The 25949-nt window shown below is 49.9% G+C and overlaps 1 protein-coding gene across 1 annotated transcript in view; it reads left to right on the plus strand.

Annotated features, from left to right (window-relative positions):
• The first annotated feature begins 965 nt into the window (after positions 1–965).
• The window catches only part of LOC147114786 (cyclic nucleotide-gated channel beta-3-like), a 297343-nt gene continuing 272359 nt past the window's right edge, over positions 966–25949 (plus strand). The window contains exon 1 of the mRNA XM_085992718.1: positions 966–1125. The gene's annotated coding sequence lies outside the window, so the exon portion shown is untranslated. The remainder of the gene's footprint in view (positions 1126–25949) is intronic.

The following is a 25949-nucleotide window of genomic DNA, read 5'->3' on the forward strand; positions in this document are numbered from 1 at the left end:
CGGTAATTCCGGCGCCCAGGCGAGCTTGGCGCCCCAAACTGAATTTTTAGCCCCTTGTGTTTTAAAAGCAACGTTTTTTTGAAAGACGCAGAAAGCGGGAAAAAGAAAGGAAAAGTTAGGAATCAAGATGGCGGCGACTCACCTCGGTTCAGAACGATAAGGCCCGCCCACACACGCACCGATTGGTCGACCGTCAGGTCACCAAAGCGTAGGATTGGTCAATCGTCCCGTCACTCGACCGTAGGAGGGCCCGGCCGCATGCGCCAGGAACCCGGCGTACGATTGGTCGACCTCGAGGTCACTCTGTTGCTAATGAGCGGATAATGAAATGCTAATGAGCGGAATTTTGAACGTTTTTCGGATACCGCTGGCGCGATTTTCGTCCGGCCAAAACGTAAAAACGCTTACGACCGTTTCGGAAAGGTAAGCTTTCTTTCGACGTAACGCACGCGTAGGTACGCTCTATAACTTTCGAGCGCATAGCCAGACAGACGCACACGTGAGGACAGACAGAAGGACAGACAGACAGAAGGACAGACAGACAGAACGATCCATTTATATCTATAGATGGGTAAACATCTCAGTTAAAATATTGAATAAAGGAACAGTAATTCCCAAGCTTTGTTTCAGTAAGATAATATATTATAGTGCAAAACATAGCTGTTCATTAAAATACCTGCCACAGAGCCTTAAAATCTATGGCAGATAAATGGCTGCAAGCATGTGCTTTTGGAACCAGATTCATAGCCTTTGAAAAATAAAAGTGGGTATGCTCTGTATACCTTCCACTGCATCCCTGGTACAACCATAAGAACTTAGTCACCAAACTAATAATTAAATTAATTAATAACCTGATTAATGAGTTTTCCAAATACTTTGATGCATTAGTTTACAATTTAGTTCAATGTTTTTTGTGTTGATTTTGATTGTTGCATTTCTTAGCTACATTTATATTTTGCAGCAATTCATTCTCAAGTCAATCTGAGCTACAACATGTACTTACCAGCGATTTTGCTGATGCACAGCTCCAGAGCTTGGTAATACGTATACGGGAAAGGACATCTCTGTATAAAGAAAAGTTGCTTGATCAGGATGGCTTTTTATCAGATGAAACTCCACCAGCCAGTAAGTTCAGAGGCAAAGATCCAGTTTCGAATGGATCACGCAGCACACATTAATTAATCTACTATGGCAATTAATCATGTAAACGTATTAGCAATGTGTCCAGAGATAATGTAATTATTAATATGTACTAGTGTTCAGAGACCATAGTCTTGTGGAATCTTGTTATGCGTTTATTTTCATCACACTAATTCTGATTTTTTAAACATGACGTAGAAACAAAGGTAGCTGAGAATATTTCACAATGTTGGATTTTCAATATTGGGAATGAAGTTTGAAGGACTAAATAGCCTTCCCTTGCTTTATCAACCTCTTTTAGGGAATTGAATGATTTGATCGAGTCCATAACAGAGTAGATTATATATGGGTTTCAGAAGGAACAGACTTAATGAGCTAAATGGCCTTTTCTTATTCCGTGGCCTTACCTTTCCTCAGAAAGTGACTGGAGGATATGCAGTTTTGCACCGACACACAGAAAAATATAATTTTTATTCAGAAATGTGATGGTTTCAGCCAGCTGTTTGCTGAAGGTATTGATATCCACTAAGAAAACACATTATACATAGGAGCATTCACCCAAATAACAGTATGACCAGTGTTTGATTTTCAGAAATTCTGACAGGTAAATTCTTGAGTCTTCCTGTTCCTCACTCCCACTTCCTGTTGTCATGCTTTGGTGACATTAATAATGCCTCTATGATATTTAATAATGCTTTAAGAGTAACAATAACACCTGTTTTTATTACTTTTAATAGCTAACACTGTAACACCTGTTATTATTCCTCCCACTGGCACTGTGGCTTGAATCACTCAGCTCCACCTGCCAATTTATTTTTCTCCCATGATAAACACAAAGTGATTAACTGTGAGCAACATCACTGGAGATTCACTGGCAGCATTAAAATATTTTATACTTACATCTTGACAAGAAGTATTTGCATCAAATTCCAAGACTGAATCACATTTGATCACAACACAAGTGTGACCCAGCTTCCCCGACCCCAAATACCCCCTCTCCGAGTCTGACTAAGCCTCTCAGTTCACGCCACGCCCACCCTATTTTACTTCCCTTTACAAAGTTTGAATTCCATTGTCTGTGAAACTGTGTGAAGTCAGTCGGCTTCATGTAATGACAGATAATCTGTGAGAGGCTATGGTACTTGCAATTGATGTTTGCAAACAAAGCAGCGGGGCGTCTCTATTATGTAATGTGAATTTCTGGGTGGGAGGCTGGGTGATGAGCATCTGGGACAGAGTCGGGAGCACTTGGGACAGAGGCCTAGAAATTGCAGTACGCTGGAAACCTGCCGGTAACCATGCAGGCCAAGGCTAATGGCTGCCTGCCGGGAGAGCGCAGGCAGCACCGGCATTTTGGTGCTGGCTGCTAATTAATATCAGCGGTGCAGAGAATTTGTGGTGTACTCTTTTTGATTGGGTGGTTAAACAAATAGACTTTAACTAAAATAACTTTAAATAAAACTTAACAAATTAAATTAAGATTTCGTTGGCCGGGGTGATGATACACTCCAGTCCCCACGGCGCCCACCGGTCGCGGAAGGCCTCAAGCTTGCCGGCGGACACCGCGTGCTCCATCTCCAGGGCCACCCGGGCGCGAACGTGGCCGCGGAAGAGAGGCAGGCAATCGGGCCGAACGACCCCCTCGACTGCCTGCTGCCTGGACCAGTTAATGGCCACTTTGGCCAGGCCCAGGAGCAGTCCTACGAGGAGGTCCTTAGATCTGCCCGCTCCTCTCTGCACCGGGTGACCAAAGATCAGGAGCGTGGGACTAAAGTGCAGCCAAAAATTGAGGAGCAGCCCCTTCAAATAATGAAAGAGGGGCTGCAACCTCTCACATTCTGTATATACATGGAACGCGGACTCCGAATTTGTGGTGTAATGCGCTCTTTCCGGCACTAAGCTCAGCAGGAGGCTGAAGGTCATGTCTGTGTCCAGCTTGCAATGAAGGAGAACATTTAGGCCATGTACAGAACAGTTGCCGTATTGTTATAACAATTTACCTGTCACTCGCTCACCAATCAATGTTACAAGCAAATTGTTTATGCATTTGTGGGGAGTCTGTGGACTGCGCGGGAGAAGTCTGTGGTTTGATCGGACTTCGGGTTTTATGGGATCGGAGGAGAAGGGGGAGGGTGTGGGCGTACAACAGGGCAAATTAATTTTCAGAAGTCTGTACCTCTCATAGCGCTGAAGAAGGCGTGCAGCATTCATTGTTGTTAAAGGGACCACAGTTCATTTTTTTTTTACATTGAGCCAAGGTGGGCCATGAAATGCTTTCACAGACTCTCCCCTAGCACTTTACCCACACATCTTATTCTCAAGGAATAGCGACTAAGCCAAGCTCTTTATTTTAAATGCTTATTTAAATTTTCATGTAGCAGGAAGAAAAAGATATAGGACAGGAACAATCAAATCCAGCAGTTTGTAGTTTTTGAAATCATTATACTGTAGTTATAATTTCATTGATATGCTGAGGTCACTTTAGTCACTGGCTTAGGAGAGTCTGACAACTGAGGGCTTTTTACTATTCCATGCTGAGGACGGAGTACTCATATCTGATAACTTAAACAATTTGAATTCACACATTCATACCGAATGAGAGGCCAGCACAGAGTGCACTTAAACAGCGTGTTGAAATGTAGGAATTTGGAGAGAGTGGGAATTCGAAACAGAGGGGGAAGGAGGTGTTGCTTTTTACCTCAAATACTTGGAGTGCTTTGTGTTGCAGGTAAATATTTAATTTAATCTACCTAGAACTTAAATTAGATCTCGTCATCGGTTAAACATTAAACTGTAAGCTAAGTTAATTAAATACATAAACTTTAATTAACTAACTAATTAAAACAAGGTTATAAAGGGATGGCAGTGCAGGTGGTGTGCTGCAACTGCCACATGTGGGAGTTTATGGAGAGAATTGCAATCCCGGACAACCACGTCTGCAGTAAGTGTCTGCAACTCGAGGAACTTCAGCTCAGAGTTGTTGCCCTTAGCCAACATGTATGAGGTTCTTGCTGCCTGTATGGATGAGGGCAAAGTCTGCAGGGTGGATGAGCAAACTGACCATGGCACCATGGTACAGGAGGCCATTCAAGTCGGGGGAGTGAAAGGGAATGTAGTTGTGGTAGGGGACAGTATAGTCAGGGGGTTAGATACAGTTCTCTGCAGCCGTGACCGGAAGTTCCGAAGACTGTTGCCTGCCCGGTGCCCAGGTTAAGGATATCTCCTCGCGGCTGGAGAAGAACTTGGAGTGGGAGGGGGAGGATCCAGTTGTCGTGGTCCACATAGCAACCAACGACATAGGTAGAACTAGGAATGAGGTTCTGCTGAGAGAGTTTGAGGAGCTAGGGTCCAAATTAAAAAGCAAAACCTCAAAGGTAATAATCTTTGGATTGTTACCTCAACCACGCAATTTGGCATAGGGGCAAGCAGGTCAGAGAGTTAAATGTGTGGCTCAAAGAGTGGTGTGGGAGGAAGGGGTTTCAATTCATGGGGCACTGGCACCAGTACTGGGGAAAGAGGGAGCTGTTCCGTTGGGATGGTCTCCACATAAACCGTCTGGGACCAGTATCCTGGCGAATCGAATAACTAGGGCTGTAGATAGGGCTTTAAACTAAAAAGGGTGGGGGTGGGGAGGAGTCAGGTAAGGGGAAATTTAGAAATCTAAAGAGAAAAGTCAAGGCAATGGAGCAGTGTAGCGATTTGGGTAAAGATAAGCAGTGTGTGACAGGAAGGGGCAGAGAGTTTAAAGGTAATTGTACATGAGTGAATAAGGTGAAAGCAGGGAATAATGGTAAAAGGTTAAAACTAAAAGCTCTTTACCTGAATGCACAAAGCATTCATAACAAGGTAGATGAATTAGTGGCACAAATAGTGATAAATGGGTATGATCTAATAGCCATTACAGAGACATGGTTGTAAGGTGACCAGGGTTGGGAACTAAATATTCCAGGTTCTTGACTTATTGTAAAGACAGGCAGACTGGAACAGGAGAGGGTGGGAGGTAGCCCTGATAATTAAGGATGACATAAGGACAGTAATGAGAAAGGATCTTGGCTCAGAAGATCAGGAAGTAGAATCAGTATGGGTGGAGATAAGAAATAACAAGGGGCAGAAAACAGTGGTGGGAGTAGTTTATAGGTCCCCTAACAGTAGCTATACCATTGGACAGAGTATTAATCAAGAAATAATAGGAGCTTGTAACAAGGGTAATACAATAATCATGGGGGACTTTAATCTGCATATAGATTGAGCAAATCAAATTGCCAAGGGTAATCTGGAGGGTGAGTTCATGGAATGTATTCGAGGCAGTTTCTTAGAAAAATACGTCATGGAACCAACCAGGGAACAGGCTGTTTTAGATCTTGTTTTGTGTAATGAGACAGGGTTAATTAGTAAACTTATAGTAAAGGATCCTCTAGGAAAGAGTGATCATAATATGATAGAATTTCACATTGCGTTTGAAAGTGACATTCTAGAGTCCGACACTAGAGTTTTAAACTTAAAGCCAATTACATAGGATTGAGGGGCGAGTTAGCTAAGGTAGATTGGGAAATTAGATTAAACGGTATGACAGTAGATAAGCAGTGGCAATCATTTAAAGAAATACTCCAAAATTCTCAACAAATACACATTCCATTGAGAAATAAAAACTCCATGGGAAAAGTGATCCATCTGTGAATAACTAAAGAAGTTAAGGATAGTATTAGATTAAAAGAAGAGGCTGATAATGTTGCAAAGAATAGTAGTAAGCCTAAGAATTGGGAGAGCTTTAGAAAAGGATATGCACAGTTTTGGTCTCCTTTTTTAAATAAGGATATTCTTACCTTAGAGGTGGTGCAACGAAGGTTCACTAGATTGATCCCTGGGATGAGATGGTTGTCCTACGAGGAGAGATTAAGCCTACACTCTCTGGAGTTTAGAAGAATGAAAGGTGATCTCATTGAAACATATAAGATTCTGAAGGGGATTGACAGGCTAGATGCTGAGAGATTGTTTCCCCTGGCTGGAGAGTCCAGAACTAGGGGGCATTGTTTCAGGATAAGGGGCCGGCCTTTTAGGACTGAGATGAGGAGGAACTTCTTCACTCAGAGGGTTGTGAATCTTTGAAATTCTCTGCCCCAAAGTGCTGTGGATGCTCAGTCTTTGAGTATATTCAAGGCTGAGATAGATATATTTTTGGACTCCAGAGGAATTAAGGAATATGGGGATAGGGCAGGAAAGTGGAGTTGCGGTTGAAGATCAGCCAAGATCTTATTGAATGGCAGAGCAGGTTCGAGGGGCTATATGGCCTACTCCTGCTCCTAATTTTTATGTTCTTATGTACTTCAGATCTCAGAGATCAAAACACTTAACATCCATTGGTGGTTCCTAATCCAAACCTCAAGCTTACTCTTCTAGTCACTCAGAAGTAATCACTTGCAATATTCTGCATCATCCCATTTGTTACATTCAGTATTTCAATCTCGGGCAGGACAGTTTCAAATAACCACCAAAAAATAAATTAAACTGTACCTACAAATCTTAAGGGTTACCTCTCAAGACCTAGGCTTGCGAATAATATAAATACTATTACATGGAGAGTCCTGGCTGTCATACATTTGTCAGTTGAAGCGTCCTCATGGCTGTTAACACTGCTGAAGTGACTGCATGTATGGGCGTGCTTTAGAGAGGGCGGTAAGAGAAGCGGCGATATCCAAAATGAATGAGCGGGCGTCAATTCAGCGTTGCACGCTGATTGACATCACGCTTTGACTAATTTCAATACTTTCAGCGAGCACAGGTAACGGCAACGCTGCTGACCTGCCAAAAATGGCAGACGCCGCAGGAGCCATCGGCAGTGGGTTCAAGTGCGGCGGCCGCCATTTTTTCCCTGAAGCTAGCCTTAATGGCCAGCGGTAAGACCTCAAATTTCTAGGCTATTGTGAGGAGTATGAAGCTCTCCAAGAGACCAGCATGCATAGGTGGCAGAGCCTGAATTCTTGAGGCAGCTTTCCCTGGGCAGGGAGAGCAGGAAGCTGGAGCCTAAAGTTGCATTGGAAGGTGTAGTGTATGTAACCTGTACCACCTTAAGAGGATACCTTAAGGTGATGGACTACTTTTTGATGGCTCCTGTACATTGTAGTACCAGTGGTGACCACACCAGTATATAAACCCTGCAGAGCAAAGTGTATCCCAGTTCAGCCCTGACCCTCAATCGCTAAAGACCTGTTTAATTATTTCTGTAATCTGTGTCCTGTTATTCAGCATAAATACATTTGAAAACACAGACTCAACAGTGGCAACGAGTCTGATCTTGTCTGGCGGCAGTTGCATCAAAGGAAGCTTCGTCCTCTGAAACGGGCATCGAACAAGGACATCCACCCTCTACATCCTGCTGGGCACTGCATCGCACGGGAGGCCATCGGGAACCCGGGTTGGTTTCTGGCCATGAAGTCAAACATCAGTGAACATCCCTTCGACGACAGCGGCGGGTAAGCCCGATCGAGCGGCACGGGGGGAAGTTGGCCGAGTTGTCAGTAAGAGAAGGGGAGGGAAACGACGAAAAGGGCGGAGAACACGACCGCAGCCGATGTCAGGGGCCGGACTGCAATCGGGGCAGAGACGCGCAGCAGCCAGAAAAGCGTTTATGACCACAAGGACCGCGGGAACGGCGGGGAACAAGAGCAGCAGCGTAGGGGAAAATAAAGAACCACTGGGAGGCGTGAATGGCAACAGCGCGGGAATCGCCATTTTGAGTCGGCGGGGGAAGAAGACAAGCGCGGGAAAAGCCGCCAAGCGCAGGAAGCCGCCATTTTGAAAAAAAAAAATAAATAAAATAAAATAATAATCATATCCGAAGGAAAGGAAACTCAACAAGGATGCCAAAAACGGGTAACATCACTGCTTTTGATAACGATGTGGAAGATTGGGCCACTTATGTGGAACGCATCGAAGTTTACTGTACAACGAATGAGGTACCGGAGGATAAGAAAGCACTAACCATATTAAACTCGATGGGTGCGAAGACGTACGGGTTATTAAGGAACCTTGTAACACCAGATAAACCGGCAGGGAAGAGTTTCGCGGATATTGTTACTATCCTGCAAGAGCATTTAAACCCCACGCCGCTGCTGATAGCGGAACGATTTAAATTCTACAAAAGAATTCAACTTAAAGAAGAAAGCAACGCTGAATTCCTAACCGAACTGCACAAGTTATCAAAGTACTGTCAGTTCGGTACAGGACTAGCAGACGCACTGAGAGATAAGTTTGTGTGTGGGCTCCTAAGGGAAGGAACCCAGAAGCGACTGCTAGAGGAAAAGGACCTTACGCTGGACAAAGCTTTCAGCATTGCAGCATCACACGAGGCAGCAGCACGAGGTGCTGCAGAGATACAGCAAAGGCCATTGGAATTCAGCACCAATGAAATGGCATTGGGCACAGTAAAGTGCTATCGTTGCGGAAGGACAACGCATAACCAGAACCAGTGCTGGTTCAAAGATAAAGAATGCAGGCAATGTGGCAAACTTGGTCACATAGCGAGAGTATGCTGGTCAGGAAAGAAGACCAGCAGCAAAAAGTCGCCGCAGGAGAAGTACAAAAAAGTACACAATGTGACAGAGAACAGTTCGGATGAGCAGAAGATGGATTCAGACTCCAGCAGTAAGGAACTGGGTTGTCTAAAAGTACATAATGTGGGTAACACAGCAGACCACCAGACTATCTGGGTTATGCTTCGGATAGCAGGAGTCCAAGTGAAGATGGAATTGGACACTGGATCGGCATTAAAGGTCATGAATAAGCAAGATTACAAAAGGTTATTCTCGCACATTCCCCTGAGGGATACGGAGATTGTATTGAAAACATACACGGGGCAAATAGTATACCCCAAAGGAAAGATAAAGTAAATGTGGTCTACAATGGTAAAGAAAGTCAGAAAATGGACTTGTATGTGTTACCTGATGGAGGTCCGCCACGACTGGGACGGGAATGGATCCGGAGAATAAATGTGGACTGGCATTCCATACAAGCACTGACTGTAGATGCCTGTAAGGAGGACGATGTCAAACCTAAACGACTGTCCAAAATATTAGACGATGCTAAGGAGGTGTTCCAACAGGGACTGGGAACACTGAAAGGAATTACGGCAAACATCAAAGTTGAAGAACATGCAAACCCAAAATTTTTCAAAGCCAGACCGGTACCTTATGCGATATGACCTGCTGTGGAAGCAGAGCTGGAAGGGCTAGAATGTTCAGGGGTACTGTCCAAGGTGGACTGGAGCTAGTGGGCCACACCCATTGTTCCTGTCATGAAGCGTTCGTTGAGCAACAAGCCGGGGTAACCTGGGAAGGTTCGCATCTGTGGCGATTTCAAGATCACTGTTAATCCGGTTCTTCACACGGCGCAATATCCGCTTCCGCGGATTGAAGATATCTTCGCTTCGCTGTCTGGCGGGAAACACTTCACCAAGATAGACCTGGCGCAGGCGCACCTACAGATGGAAGTTGATGAAGCGTCACACCAGTATCTCACGATCAACATATATAAGGGCTTATATCGGTATAATAAACTGGTTTTTGGAGTGGCATCGGCTCCAGCGATTTGGCAAAGGGCCATGGAGCAGGTATTGCAGGGAATCCCAGGCACACAATGCTACCTGGACGACATCCTGATTACTGGAGATGACGATAAGGATCACCTCGCGAATTTGGAGCAGGTGCTCATCAGATTGAAAGAATATGGGCTCAGAGTTAATCGCCAGAAATGTGAGTTCTTTCAAAAGCGAATCTCGTACTGCGGCCACGTCATTGACCAGGAGGGGCTCCATAAGTCACCTGACAAGATCGAAGCTGTTGTGAAAGCTCCTGCACCGGAAAATGTATCCCAGTTGAGGTCGTTCCTTGGGTTGGTTAACTATTACCACAAGTTTCTTCCAAATTTATCCACGGTGTTACAACTGCTAAACACTCTTTTGCAAATGGGAATACCATGGAAGTGGAGCGATGATTGTAAGCGGGCTTTTCAAAAGAGCAAGGCACTGATCACCTCTAAGGAAGTGTTGGCTCACTTTAACCCAACGCTGCCTATTCGCTTAGCTTGTGATGCTTCTCCATATGGTATCGGGGCAGTGCTCTCACATAAGTTTCCAAATGGCTCGGAAAGGCCAGTCGCGTTCGCATCCAGATCATTGACCTCCGCTGAGCGCAACTATGCTCAGATAGATAGGGAGGCTCTCAGCCTCGTGTGGGGAGTTAAGAAATTTAACCATTACCTGCAAGGCCAAACGTTTACGCTGCTGACAGATCACCAGCCGTTGGTTTCCATCTTCAACCCTAAGAAGGGTGTTCCGGTAATGACAGCGCAGAGGCTTCAGAGATGGTCCCTTTTCCTAGGGGCACATCAATATGATATTGAATTCAAAGGTACAAAGCAACATGGTAATGCTGATGGGCTGTTGCGCCTGCCACTACCTACAGCGGAAGAGGCACCGGCTGTTGACCCTGTCGAGATATTTCACTCGACCATCATCGAATGCTTACCAGTCACCAATGCGGGTATTGAGAGAGAGACCCGAAACGACCCGACACTGTCTCGGGTCTACGACTTGACAGTGAAGGGATGGCCAGCACAAGGCGAACCACTGTTACCAGCATTCTCAGCCAGACGAGAACAGCTGTCCGTATGTCAAGGAACATTGATGTATGGAACAAGGGTGATTATTCCTCCTAAATTAAGGGAGAGAGTTCTGAAAGAATTGCATGAAGGTCATCTGGGGGGAGTCAAGATGAAAAGCCTTGCTAGGGCTTATGTGTGGTGGCCAGGTATCGACAAACAAATAGAGGATCTGACTAAAAGCTGCTCAGGGTGCCAGAAAGTTCAAAATGCACCTCCAATTGCACCGCTGCATCCGTGGGAATGGCCTTCAACCCCATGGCAACGTGTGCATATCGACTTTGCAGGTCCATTCATGGATTCCATATTTTTGATAGCAGTAGACGCACATTCTAAATGGCCAGAAGTGATTAAGATGTCGACCACTACCTCTGAGAAGACGATCGCAGTTCTAAGAACCATATTTGCAAGGAATGGGTTGCCGGAACAAATATGTTCGGACAACGGACCACAGTTCGTGTCAGAAGAATTCCAGAAATTCATGAAAAAGAATGGGGTGAAACACTATACATCTGCCCCATATCATCCGGCTACAAATGGGTTGGCCGAGAGATTTGTACAAACGTTCAAAAAGGCGATAAAGGCCATGTCCACTACAACACAATTTCCTGATGGCGTATCGAAATGCCACGCATGCAGTGACAAATCAAAGCCCTGCCATAATGTTCTATAACAGGAGGTTGCAGTCCCGGTTGGATTTGTTAAAACCCAATGTGCGAAGGGAAGTCGAAAACAAGCAATTCCAGCATGTAAATAACAAGGCCACTCGTAGTTTCGAAATAGGACAACCAGTGTTGGTCAGGGACTATAGGGATGATAAATGGCAATCCGGAACAATTCGTGCCCGACAAGGACCCTTGATGTACACGGTAGACGTTGGAGAGAACGTAATACGACGTCATGCTGACCAACTTGTGGAATCGAGAACAAGGGTCGACCCCATGTCTATGGCAGAGACATCAGTTGAAGAATTTATTGAGCCTGTAGCATCTACCTCAGACTTGAACGTACATGATGATGTTCAATCCATAGGAGATCAAATGGATGAGTCATCCCAGCAACGAGAACCAGAGACCCCTGAAAGGCATTATCCGGCCCGGATCAGGAGGCCTCCTCAGAGACTGAATCTTTGAACAGTTTTGTGTGAAAATTGTATATATGTTATCCATGTAATGTTTAATTTGGGGTGTACACTGTTAAGCTAAAAGGGGAGGAATTGTAGTGTATGTAACCTCTACCACCTTAAGAGGATACCTTAAGGTGATGGACTACTTTTTGATGGCTCCTGTACATTGTAGTACCGGTGGTGACCACACCGGTATATAAACCCTGCGGAGCAAAGTGTATCCCAGTTCAGCCCTGACCCTCAATCACTAAAGACCTGTTTAATTATTTCTGTAGTCTGTGTCCTGTTATTCAGCATAACTACATTTGAAAACACAGACTCAACAGAAGGGAGGGATCAAGTGAGAGGCTGGACTAAAATTGAGCAAGGCAGGCAGCTGGGAGCCATTGGAGAATGTAGGTGAACTGAGTTCCCGCATTTGGTTCCACAGGTCTGCAAGACAAATGGGAAGACTGCTTGTTGTGTATGTACCTTTAAGGGAAGAACTGGTTTTAGACTGCAGTACCGGCAGTGACCACCCCTGTATAAAAGGCCCTAGCAGGCTTCTGTATTTCAGTCTGACGTTACCCTCTGTTCCAGCATTTCTGGCTGTGCAGCTGCCTCAGTCAGCAGGAGGAGAAGGAGCAGCCAAACCAGGAGAGTGGAGAGTGGAAAGTAGTGGTCTCCTGACCAGGAAGAGGAGGAGAACGAAAGGTCACCACCTCCACCTCCACCATCATCATAACAACTGAGGTGCCTGGAGAGAGAGGACAGAGGAGGAGAAGGAGAAAGGAAGCCAGCAACAACACCAACCAGGGGAGAGGCCTTTCCATTACTTCCTCCCCAAATTGGCCTCCACTTCAGGAGAGGGAGAGAGGGGAGAGAAACAACCAACAACCACCAACTGTTTGGAAGGAGGGAAGAACAACATCATCTTTCAGGTGGGTGTTATTTGGTGCACTCTCCCAAAGACTTTGTATTTTAGGTGGGGAGAAAAAAGAAGAAACAAAGCCAGATCATCAAGGGGTATCTGTGTGTGTGTGTGGCTCTTGTTAAAAGCTAGGCCACACACACCACTAATAAGCACCCATTCTATTGCCTGACCTGGGACAGCTGGAGCTGCCTAGGTGAAGTCCAATTACATCGTTAAGACCTGGTGTGGGACTGAGCCTGGGGCATCTCCAGCTTTCCCAGGTGAAGACATCTTCTCCCCTTGCCAGAAGACCACCACCATCAAAGACTTTAAATTCCCATCGGAGAATGCACCCCTGCCAACACCCACCCACCCACCATCCTGAGTGGCAACCCTGCCCTTGCGGCCTCCCTCCTTCCCACCCCCACCTCTCTCTCTCTCTTTGTCTCTCTCTGCCTGTTTCTCTAAGGCACCTCAATTTCATCTCTTTTTATTAATTGCCTATTGAGCAGAGGGGAGAAGGCCCCTCTCCCAATTTCAATCAATAAGGGGAGAGGTGTGTCTTCATCTTAAACAGCTCCCTCTGCTTAATAGAGGACCAAAAAATACCTGAGGCCATTAACACCTTCAGGCCTGTGACTTGGGGTGAGTGTAGCCCTTATAAAAACACCCAATAATGGCGACTGTATCTTCGCCGGTAGCGGGGCCAGCCAGGACTTATGCGGGAGTGGCAGCCACAGCCACAGCTGCTCCCGCTGCCCTGTCACCTTTTAAAATTATGACAAAAAAGCTTGGGGTGAAGAGCTACACTCACCCCACTATGACCATTGAGGCCTGCGTTAAAGCCATGACTGGGGTTGTCGGCCCCTCAGCCATCATCGCGGCCTCAAAAATGTACGGGAAGGCTGTGTTCTTCCTGGGGTCCGAGCGGGCGGTGTCCCTGGCCGTCGCCAAGGGGCTCACCGTGGGCGGGACCTTCCTGCCGGTGGATCCTCTCGAGGCCACCGCGCAGAGGATCGTCATCTCGAATGTCCCACCCTATGTTCCTGGTGAGCTCCTCCTCCCCCATTTATGCCAACTTGGGGAGGTGAGGTCGGGGATCACGCCCATCCCGCTCGGCTTCCGGGAAGCCAGCCTTCGCCACGTCTTCTCCTTCCGGCGCCAGCTGTTTATCCAGCTGGCGCGGGAGGAGGACACCGACGGGGCGTTCGTCGTCCACCATGAGGGGACCGCCTATCACGTCTTCTGGACGTCGGACGGTGTGCGGTGCCACGCCTGCAAGGAGGTGGGGCACATTCGGAAAAACTGCCCCGCCTCCAAGGCCGCTGGATCATCTAGTGCGGCTGAGGCTGGCGCCACCGCCGCTTCTCCCCCCGGATCTGCCCGCGCATCGGGAACCACTGATGCGCGGTCGGCATCGGAGGCCGATGCCACCAAGGCCTCCGGCGGGGGGCGAGGGAGCGCGTCCGGCCAGAAGGAAGGCGCGGAATAAAACTAAACACCTTAGGGCGGGTCCCCCCGTGGAGGGCCAGCCCTTGCCCCTTGAGCCCCTTACACCCGTGCTCCTCGCGGAGTTAATCGGGGCAGACGTGAGTGGGAGGGGCCTCGTGCCCGAGCCTGTGGCCGCAACCGCCGTAGCGGTAAACGCCAATACCTGCGGCCGGGCTCGGGCCCGAGGAACCCGACAAACCTGCTCCGCCGGAGGGAGTGGACGAGGAGGCCCCTGCAGACATGGAGGTCTCCCTCACTCCCTCCGCATTAAAAAGGTGTCCCCTGGAAGAGGAGGAGGACCGGGAGGAGGAAGGTCCCTCCGAGCAGGGGGAGTCGTCACCCGCCGCGGGTACTGCGCCCCCCCCCGCTGTCATTACCACCGGCGATCGGCAGGGGTCGCCTGTCCCTCGGGAGGCTGAGGCAGATGGCTCTGTCCGGCACGTGCCTCCCGGGGATGGGGACGAGACCCTGCCTGTGGGGGGGGTCGCGGAACAACCCGCGGCGGTGATTGACATTTTATCGGTGCCATTACCCCTCGCCGGGTCGGGCGGCCTGGGGTCTGGGTCGGGCGAGCTCGAAGAAAATGAGCTCGCCCAATGCGACCCGGACATCTCCCAGGGGCTGCTCGTCCCAGTGGAGGTCTTAATTGAAAACACCCCATCCGCTGGGTCGGGGGCTGGTGGCGGGGAGGAGGATGGCCCCCTGGCTGCGTCTCTGGTGCCGGACGTACTGGAGGAGCTGGGAATTGTTCTCTCCCCAGTTTCTCCGGTCGTTCTGGCGTCTGAGGCGGGGGGGGGGGACTCCGAACCGCCGCCGTCTTCTGGCTTGGCGCCCCTAGAGGAGCCCAGGGAGGAATCCTCTGCCGCCGATCCTGGGGGTGGGATCCAGGTGGAGGTGGGGCCGGCTGGTGCGGCCGAGCCGTTCGCTGCGCACTGCGCGACGGACGGGTCGGCCGCTGGTGACGACCCCCTGGAGGAGGATGGGGGCTCGGTGATGGGCACGGAGGACAATTTGGACTCCACTGTCAACGAGGCGCTGGATGACCTCGTGCCCCTCGCCGAGTCTCTCCTCATTCCCGTAAGGGAACTCCGGGACTTTATGGCCACGTGCCAGGGTCGGCAAAATAAGATCCGGCTGGCCCTCGACAGGTGCTCGGAGCTGGCGCTGCTCATCGTGTCCGTCCGCGCCGCCATTAAAATCATGGGCGCGGACGAGGGCGTGGACCCGCTCGAGCTGCGTCGGCTCAGAACGTTTCTCGCTGGGCTGCTGAGGAAGTGGCGGCTGACCAGCGGCTGCGCTCCCTCCCCCCGTTAGGTATAGGTAGAGGTTGCACTATGCTTCTGACATGAAGATAACCATAGCCAGCCTCAACATCAACGGCAGCAGGGAGGCGCGCCGCAGATTCAATAACTTCTCGGTCCTTCGGGACGGGAAGTATGCGGTGTGTTTCCTGCAAGAAACCCACACCGTTCCGGGAGACGAAGCCACATGGCTCCTGGAGTGGCAAAGAGGGGTCAGCATGAGTCACCTCTCCAACAATTCTAGTGGGGTGGCTATCTTGCTGGCCCCGCATTTTCAGCCGGAGATCTTGGGGGTCAAGGAGCATGTGCCGGGCCGCTTGCTCCAGGTCACTGTTCGCCTGGGGGGTGTGCCGCTCCATCTAGTGAACTTGTACGCCCCTCAGACCGGTGTGCAGCAAGTGCGCTTCTTCGAAGAAGTGTCCGCTCTTTTAGGCTCCGTCGACGCGGGCGAGTGCGTCATCCTCGGGGGGGATTTTAACTGCACCCTCGAGGCGAGGGACCGTTCGGGTCCCCCGCGAAGCCCGGCAGCGATGGAGAAGTTGAGGGACCTGGTCGGGTCCTTCGACTTGGTGGACGTCTGGCGAAATCTCCACCCCGACTCCAGCGCCTTCACTAGCGTGAGATCTGGGGGAGGAAGGTCCAGAATCGACCGCCTCTACATTTCCCGGGCGTACGTCTCCTGCGTTCCGGCGGCTTCCACGCGGCCAGTGCCGTGCACGGACCACCAGCTGGTGTGGGCGGAGCTCGCTCCACTGCGCGCGCGGGGGGGGTCCGCGTACTGGCATTTTAACAACCTGCTGCTGGAGGACGCGCGGTTCCGGGATTCGTTTCGTCGGTTCTGGGCCGACTGGAGAAGGAAGCGGGGGGGCTTCCCCTTCTTGAGGTTATGGTGGGACGTGGGCAAGGCTCACATCCGTCTCTTCTGTCAGGAGTACGCGAAGGGGTCGACCAAGAGGCGGGAGGCCCGGGTCGGGCGGTTGGAGAAGGAGGTGCTCGACCTGGAGTCCCGTCTCGGTCAGGTCGTCGAGGAGCCAGCCCTGCGGAAGGTGTACGAAGAGAAGAAGGGCACGCTGAAGGACCTGCAGCTCGTCGGGTCCCGAGGCGCGTACGTGAGGTCGCGGATCCAGCTCCTGCGTGACCTGGACTGCGGCTCCCCCTTCTTCTACTCGCTGGAAAAAAAGACGGGGCGTCCGTAAGCAGCTCTTGGGGCTGCTGGCCGACGACGGATCACTGGTCTCGGATCCGGAGGGAATCAGCGTGGAGACCTTCTGTATGCCGCCGCAGAGTGTCTGATTAAAGTTAACGGGTCCTTGACGGCACCCCTTCGCTTCGGGAGGGGGGTGCGTCAGGGATGCCCCATGTCCGGTCAGTTATACGCCATTTGCGTGGAGCCTTTCCTGCGCCTCTTGCGGAAGAGGTTGACGGGACTGGCTCTGCAAGGGCCAGGCATGGAGGTGGTCCTCTCGGCTTACGCCGATGACGTGCTCCTCACGGTCACGGATCCCACTGACTTGCGGAGGATGTGGGAATGCCAGCAGATTTACTCGGACGCATCCTCCACCAAGATCAACTGGGAGAAATGTTCCGGACTCCTGGTGGATCAGTGGTGGGTGGACTCCCTGCCGGAGGAGTTCAGGCCTTTCGCCTGGAGCACCACACACCTCCTCTATTTGGGAGTCTACCTTAGCCCTGCCGAGGACACCTGGCCGGCGAAGTGGCAAGAGCTGGAGGCCAAAGTCACCGCTCGCCTAGGACGCTGGACAGGACTGCTCCGAGTGTTGTCCTACAGGGGTCACGCGCTGGTCATAAACCAGCTGGTGGCCGCCATGTTGTGGTACCGGTTGGTCACTTTGATCCCTCCCCCTGCGTTTGTCGCCAAGATGCAGAAGAAGCTCATCGACTTCTTCTGGGACAAAAGGAAGCACTGGGTTTCTGCCGCGGTTCTGAGTCTCCCGCTTAGGGAGGGCGGTCAGGCGCTGGTGTGCCTTCGCACCCAGGCTGCGACTTTCCGTCTTCAGACGCTGCAGAGATACCTGTACATCGAGAATCCTCCGAGATGGTATGCGCTGGCGACGTATTTCTTCCGCCAGCTGCACGGCCTCAATTACGACACGCAGCTCCTGTTTGTGAAAGTGGGCTGCAGGCGTGCCGGCCTGCGGGAGCTGCCTGCCTTCTACCAGGAACTGCTATGGGTTTGGAACTACGTCGCTTCCAGGCGGAGCTCTCCCCCGTCAGGAGCGGCGGCTCTCCTTCGGGAGCCGCTGCTCAGGAATCCGCACCTCCACGACCGCGGGTTCGGGCGGCTGGCGGAGGGCAGGGCTGTGCCTGGCAAGGTGACCAGAGTCGGGGACCTGCTCGATGGCGGAGGAGCGGGCAGGATGGCGCCGGAGGAGCTAGCGCGGCGCCTGTCCTGGGCTAACGTCCGGCTCGCGGTCGAAGCCATCGAGTTGGTGAAAGTGGCACTGGGCCCCGACTCCACTAGGTATATCGAGGCGGCTCAAGCACGTGGGGCGATCCCGTCCGAGCTTACCCCCATTCGGACGGAATTCCTCATCGGCGTCCGGCCCCGAAACTCCCCTCGGGAACCGACACCTCACAACTTGAGCCATCTCGAGGAAATACCCTCCGTGCCTTTTCATTCCGCGCGGAGGGGTTTCCTGCACGGGCTGCTCCTGCACACTCTCCACTTTGCCATCTTCGTCTGCCGTCCGGACACGCCTTGGCGTGGCGTCTTGCCGACCGGCGGAGGCGGAGGACCCCAATGGAGGGCTCTCTACGCGGGAGTCCTCCCTTATTCCATTGGGGACTTGGCCTGGAGGGTGTTGCACGGAGCGGTCCCGTGCAATATGGTGTTAAGTAGGTTCACGGACTCCCAGGCTGCCTGCATTTTTTGCGGCCTGGAGGAGTCCGTGTTTCACGTTTATTTCGAGTGTGAGAGGTTGCAGCCCCTCTTTCACTACTTGAAGGGGCTGCTCCTCGATTTTTGGTTGCACTTCAGTCCCACGCTCTTGATCTATGGTCACCAGGTGCGGAGGGGAGTGAGCAGGTTGGAGGACCTCCTTGTAGGCCTGCTCCTGGGCCTGGCTAAAAGAGCCATCAATTGGTCCAGGCAGCGGGCGGTCGAGGGGGTCGTCCGGCCGGATTGCCTGCCTCTCTTCCACGGCCATGTTCGCGCCCGGGTGGCCCTGGAGATGGAGCACACGGTGTCCGCCGGCACACTTCAGTATTTCCGCGACCGGTGGGCGCCACGGGGACTGGAGTGCATCATCAACCCGGAAAACCAAATTTTAATTTGATTTGTTAAGTTTTAGTTGAACTTTTGTTAATATACAGTCCAATTTGTTTTGTTTTTTTTGGGTCCAAACAAAAGAGTACCCTCCGTTCAGTAAAGTACCTGTTAAACTGTTCTCCCGAAGTCCGTGTATTATTGAGGCGCGGACTTTACAGTGGCGACGAGTAAGTTCGAACTCACTTGCAGTGTTGCATCATCTCACAGGTATCTCACCCTGAGAGGAGGTTTCTTGGAGGTCGTAGTCTGAGCAATGGGCATCGACCGCGGGCAACCGCCCAAAGGATTCATCGGTGTTCGGAGAATTGTGGGAGAGGCTGTGGAGAGCTGAGCTTGGCTCCCCAGTTAAGGTGTTCCAGCAAATCGTGCTGGTAGCAGGTAGTGCGCTGACCCTTCCGGACTGCGGCGGGCTCGAGCTCGATTGAGCGGCTCTACAAAACGGGCCGCGCAGCGTCGCCGGGAAAAGAAAAGATAAAAAAAGAGAGAGGGTGGAGTGCACAGGGCGCGGTCGGTGCGCAAGAACCGGGCAGCGGAGAGAAAATAAACGGGGGGGAAGGAAAGTGAGACGCGCCGAAGCCGCGGGTCGCCGCCATTACCCTGTAGAACGTTAGGAGCAGCGTGGCAGCAAGGGGAAGAAGGAAAAGCGCGGGAGGCGCCATTTTATCCCATTGGGGAAGAAGGAAAAGCGCGGGAGGCGCCATTTTATTCCATTGGGGAAGAAGAAAAAGTGCGGGAAGCGCCATTTTAAATCACCCAAGATGCCGAAAAGTGGCAGCATCACTGCTTTCGACAACGAGGTAGAAAACTGGACCACGTATGTGGAAATAATTGAAGTGTACTGCAAGGCAAATGAGGTGGCCGATGGAAAGAGGGCGTCGGTATTATTGAATTTGATGGGCGCGAGTACGTACGGCCTATTGCGGAATTTAATTACCCCAGCTAAACCAATGGAGAAAAGTTTTGAGGAGATTGTTAACATCTCACAGGAACACCTAAACCCTACACCGCTGCTGATAGCAGAAAGATTCAAGTTCCATAAAAGAAACCAGCACAAAGATGAGAGCAATGCTGACTATCTTACGGAACTACGCAAGTTATCGAAGCACTGCCAGTTCGGAGCAGGACTGGCAGACACCTTACGGGATAAGTTTGTCTGCGGGCTCCAGAGTGAAGGAACCCAGAAACGACTACTTTCGAAAAAGGACCTGACGCTAGAACAGGCTTTCAGCGTGGCAGTATCCTACGAAGCAGCAGCACGGGGAGCTGCAGAAATACAACAGAAACCACAAGAATACAGGGTTAACGAAATGGCGTATGGAGCGGAAAAGTGCTATCGCTGCGGCAGAACAACCCATGAGCAGAAGGACTGCTGGTTTAGGGACAAAGTATGCAGGCAATGCGGAAAAATGGGACATATAGCAAGAGTCTGCAGGTCGGGAAAGAAAACCAACACTACAAGAACTACTAAGGAACAGTACAAGAAAGTAAAGAAATTGACAGACAGTAGTTCGGAAGATCAGGAGAGTGATAAGGACTCCGGGAGCAGGAGACTAAGTTGTCTAAAGTTACACAACGTGATCGCAAAGGAGGATCACCGAACCATTTGGGTCACCCTCATGATAGCAGGGTCCCCAGTAAAGATGGAATTGGACACAGGATCAGCCCTAACTGTCATGAATCGACGAGACTATGAGCGGCTATCCTCACACATACCCTTGAAGGACACATCCATTGTATTGAAGACATACATGGGGCAAAAGGTCTACCCCAGAGGAAAAATAAGGGTACCAGTTAAATATAACGGCAAGGAAACACAGAAAGTATATATGTATATACTACGAGATGGAGGACCACCATTATTGGGACGTAAATGGATCCGAAAAATACAATTGGATTGGCATTCCATTCAGGCGCTAACTGTGACTGACAAAAAGGATGATGACGTCGCACCTGGATGCCTGTCACAAATTCTATCTGACGCGGAAGAGGTGTTCCAACAAGGACTTGGGACTCTAAAAGGAGTAAAGGCAACGATAAAGATCGAAGATAACGCAAACCCAAAAAATTTTAAGGCCAGACCGGTGCCATACACGATCCGCCCAGCCGCTGAAGCTCAACTGGAGAGTCTGGAGCGTTCGGGTGTGCTGTCCAAGGTAGACTGGAGCGAGTGGGCCACACCCATCGTTCCTGTAATGAAGAAAGCATTGAGCAGCACGCCTGGGGAGCCAAAGAAGGTTCGCATCTGTGGGGACTTCAAGGTGACTGTGAACCCAGTCCTGCACACAGTACAATATCCACTTCCACGGATAGAAGATTTTTTCGCCTCACTATCTGGAGGGGAACGTTTTACAAAGATTGATCTGGCCCAAGCGTATCTACAAATGGAGGTGGAAGAAGCATCTAGAAAATACCTCACGATAAACACTCACAAAGGCCTTTACCAGTACAATCGACTGGTATTCGTGGTAGCATCAGCCCCGGCTATTTGGCAGAGGGCGATGGAACAAGTCCTGCAAGGGATCCCGGGGACCCAGTGTTATTTGGACGACATCCTGGTTACGGGCGAAAATGACAGTGAACACCTTGCCATCCTGGAGCAGGTGCTCACGAGATTACAGGAATATGGGCTACGAGCCAACTGCCCCAAATGCGAGTTCTTCAGGAGACAAATCTCGTATTGTGGCCACATGATTGATGAGGAAGGGTTGCATAAGTCGCCGGACAAGATTGAGGCTGTAGTCAAGGCTCCAGCACCGGAAAATGTGTCGCAACTGAGGTCGTTCCTCAGGTTGGTGAACTACTACCATAAGTTCTTGCCAAATTTATCTACAGTTCTGCACCCACTGAACGCCCTGCTGCAAACTGGAGTAACATGGAAATGGAGTGATGAGTGTAAGCGTGCCTTTCAGGAATGTAAATGCCTAATCACTTCAAAAGAAGTATTGGCCCACTACAACCCAACACTACCGATTTGGTTGGCATGTGATGCGTCACCCTACGGCATTGGAGCGGTGCTGCCACACAAATTCCTTGACGGTTCAGAGAGGCCAATAGCCTTTGCGTCACGCTCGCTAACCTCAGCCGAGCGTAACTATGCCCAGATTGACAGGGAGGCCCTCAGCCTGGTGTGGGGGGGTGAAGAAGTTCAATCACTATCTGCACGGGCAGAAATTCACCCTACTGACTGATCATCAGCCCCTGGTCTCCATTTTTAACCCAAAGAAGGGCGTTCCGGTGATGACGGTGCAACGGCTGCAAAGATGGTCCCTTTTTCTAGGGGCACATCTGTACGACATAGAGTACAAGGGTACGAAACAGCATGGAAGCGCTGATGGGCTGTCGTGCCTACCGTTGCCTATGGTAGAAGAAGCACCTGCAGTGGACCCTGTTGAGATATTCCATGCGACCATAGTCGAATGTTTGCCTGTTACAAACTCAAGTGTGGAGAAGGAAACCCGAAATGACCCGACACTCTCTCGGGTCTATGATTTGACGGTGAAGGGATGGCCAGCATATGGCGACTCACTGTTGCCAGCATTCTCGCCAAGGAGAGAACAGCTGTCAGTGTGCCGGGGGACCTTGATGTGTGGATCCCGAGTGGTAATTCCACCCAAGTTGAGAGATAGAGTGCTCAATGAGCTTCATGAGGGTCATCTGGGAGGGGTAAAAATGAAGAGCCTAGCCAGGGCGTTTGTCTGGTGGCCGGGAATCGATAAACAAATCGAGGATATGACCAAGAGATGCACAGGATGCCAGAAGGTCCAAAACGCTCCACCGCAGGCCCCGCTACATCCATGGGAGTGGCCCTCATCTCCATGGCAATGGGTACACATTGATTTCGCTGGTCCATTTATGGACTCAATGTTTCTAATCGCTGTGGACGCCCATTCGAAATGGCCAGAGGTCATTAAAATGTCCTCCACCACCACGGAGAAAACTATAGCAGTCCTAAGGACCATCTTCGCCAGGAATGGGTTGCCAGAACAGATTTGCTCCGACAATGGGCCACAGTTTGTGTCTGAGGATTTCCAGAGGTTTCTGAGGAATAATGGGGTGAAACATTACACATCTGCCCCATATCATCCAGCCACAAATGGATTGGCCGAGAGGTTTGTTCAGACCTTTAAAAAGGCCATAAAGGCAATGTATAATGACGACATACCACTACAACACAAGGTGGATAATTTCTTGTTTGCTTACCGGAATGCGACACATGCAGTCACCAACCAAGCTCCAACCGTACTGTTCTTCAACCGAAGACTAAGATGTCGCCTGGATTTGCTCAAACCAAACATAAGACGAGATGTTGAGGATAAGCAATTCCAGCACATAAATGAGAAGCCAACCAGGAGCTTCAAGATAGGGCAACCAGTCTTGGCCCGCGACTACCGAACAGAAAAATGGCAGCCAGGAACGATATGCACACAGCAGGGGCCACTAATGTACACAGTGGACGTTGGAGAGAGCATCGTGAGACGCTATGCTGACCAGATTCTAGAGTCACAGTAACAAGCCAAACCCATACCACGAGCAGGCGCACCTGGTAATCAACCCGAAGTACAGATTGCGTCTACCTCAGAAGCAGTGGTATTGGAAGCTGACGAACCAACTAATGACAATGAGCCAGAATCAACTCCGCCGCAAGAATAGGATACTCGAGAAAGGCACTATCCAGTCAAGATCAGGAAGCCTCCTCAAAGACTGAACTTATAAATGATTATTTCAGTTGATGTATATAGTACCCAGAAAATTGTAATTGTAATTAGTTATTATTTAGTTGTTAAATGAATGTTATGTACTGTTTATCTAAAAGGGGAGGAATTGTTGTGTATGTACCTTTAAGGGAAGAACTGGTTTTAGACTGCAGTACCGGCAGTGACCACCCCTGTATAAAAGGCCCTAGCAGGCTTCTGTATTTCAGTCTGACGTTACCCTCCGTTCAGTAAAGTACCTGTTAAACTGTTCTCCCGAAGTCCGTGTATTATTGAGGCGCGGACTTTACACTGCTAAGTATCAAAAAGATTACCATGGCAATCCTGTGTAGTATAGAAAATGTCTCTCGCACTTGCTCCCAGTTTTAGGCTATCAATAAGACAGTATTCATGCACTCTTGTCATTTCGACCCATGCTGCACTAGAGCTGGCCTTGATTGAAGGCTGGCCCTCTTCTCCAAAAAGAGACACTCTTGTCTGCAGGACTTCTAGAACTCGATCACTGAAAGGGACAAAAATAAATACAAGCTGCTTTTTTTGGGAGTAGATGGAACCTATAATGTTTCTAGTTCTGATGAAAGGTTATCAACCTGAAACATTAACTCTGTTTCTATCTCCATGAAAGCTGCCTGAACTGCTGAGTGTTTCCAGCAGTTTCTGTTTTTATTTCAGATTTCCAGCATCCGCAGTATTTTGCTTTTCTGCTAACAGGGACAACTCTCCCTCTTGTCTGAAGCAGCCATTTCTCCCCCTCAATTACAGGACAGTTTTAAGGATAACCAGCAGCCTTTTAAGAGCAGCTGGCATGAGATAATCCACCCTTTGCTGCTCTGGCCCTACTGGCACTTAATGCACTGTACACTAAGGCCGGAATTTTCTGGGGGGTGCGGGGGGCTGTCGGGCGGTCAGCAGGCATGATCGGTGGCGGGTCGGGTGGGAAAGTGAGGTTTTTTTGACAGCGGGTCAGGAACCCATCACCACGAGCCTTCCCAATATTGGGTCTGTCAACGCTGAGCAAACCCTGACTGGTGGCAGCAGGGGAGATAATTAAAATAATTAGCATCTAGTTGCCAGATGCTTAACAGCCTTTTTGCACTTACCTTTTGTCTTTAACTTCTTGATCATGGGATCCCCGCTCTGCACAGATCACGGCTGTTAAGCTGAGGCGTGAGTTCAATTGCCATTGCTCCAGCTGATTATTTGACAGCTTCAAATGTACAGTAAAAGCTCCCACCTGACTGATATTCACTTTCCTCAGACAGAAGCTTTTTCTCACTCCATTTCCAGCACACATTCTGCAGGCTTTCCACTTTCCACTCTCCAACCACTCTCACCATTGACAGAATGCTTCTGTCATCTCTACTTCACCTGTCATCTATTCCATCAGCACGGGTGCCCTTTATACTGTCTCACCTTGGTCCTCAGAATCCGACCATGATCAGCCCCAAGACCAGCAGACACAACACCACCCTTCTCTGCAATCAACTGATGCTGCACAGGACAAAGGGCATCAGCACCTGACCACATTGCTGCCCAGGAGACCAGGAATGGCCTCACCATAACCAGATTTACTTCACTTGATGCTGTACACCCTGGCTGCCACATGATGCACCAGGTTGGCACTACCCCACATCAACACCATCAAGCGTCCCTACAATGCCCAAACCATTACTTTCACACTCATGACCATTGTGGGGGTTACCGTTATGTCTCACCATTCACTGCAACTCATTAAACCACTTCCAAAGGTGCACACAAATCTGTCCAAGAACACAAAGTGTTGAAAATAAAGATTTCAATGTTTGACACCACATTAATAGAAACTTTACATGAACACTGCATAAAACACCCAAGTGCCTACCCTTGTGTGTTGTTAGTTGGTATGATTGCACTAGGATAAGGGTGAATGTGAGGGGTGGCTATTGAGATGGGGATGTGATAATATAGATTGAGAGGGATGGATGGAAGTCCAAGGTAAGTTGGCATGAGTAAGGATGTGCAGGAGTAGTGTAGGGAAGGCAGCGTGATGGGGATGTGATGAGTGGCACAGCAGGATGAGGTTGAGTGTGGCTTTGTACCAATGTTTCATGATCTACTGAGATCATCAAAATGTTTGCGGCACTGCACCCAGGTCCTCCTGACGACATCCCTGCTTGTGTCCTCCTCTGCAATGTGCAACCAGGCTGTGTTGATCTCTTAGTGAGGTCTTTTCCGCCCATGGGAAGGGAAGAGGACTGCCCTGCGTGCTGTGACTCCCTCCATAAGCATATGGAGGGAGTCATGGGAGAGCCTGGGTGCAGCCCTGTGCACAAATATCAAGACAAATGTGGCCATGGTCCCTTTT

Source organism: Somniosus microcephalus, chromosome 7, assembly GCF_052327205.1.
Source record: "Somniosus microcephalus isolate GS21.2 chromosome 7, FLI_Smic_1.0, whole genome shotgun sequence".
In the NCBI taxonomy this organism is placed as follows: Eukaryota; Metazoa; Chordata; class Chondrichthyes; order Squaliformes; family Somniosidae; genus Somniosus; species Somniosus microcephalus.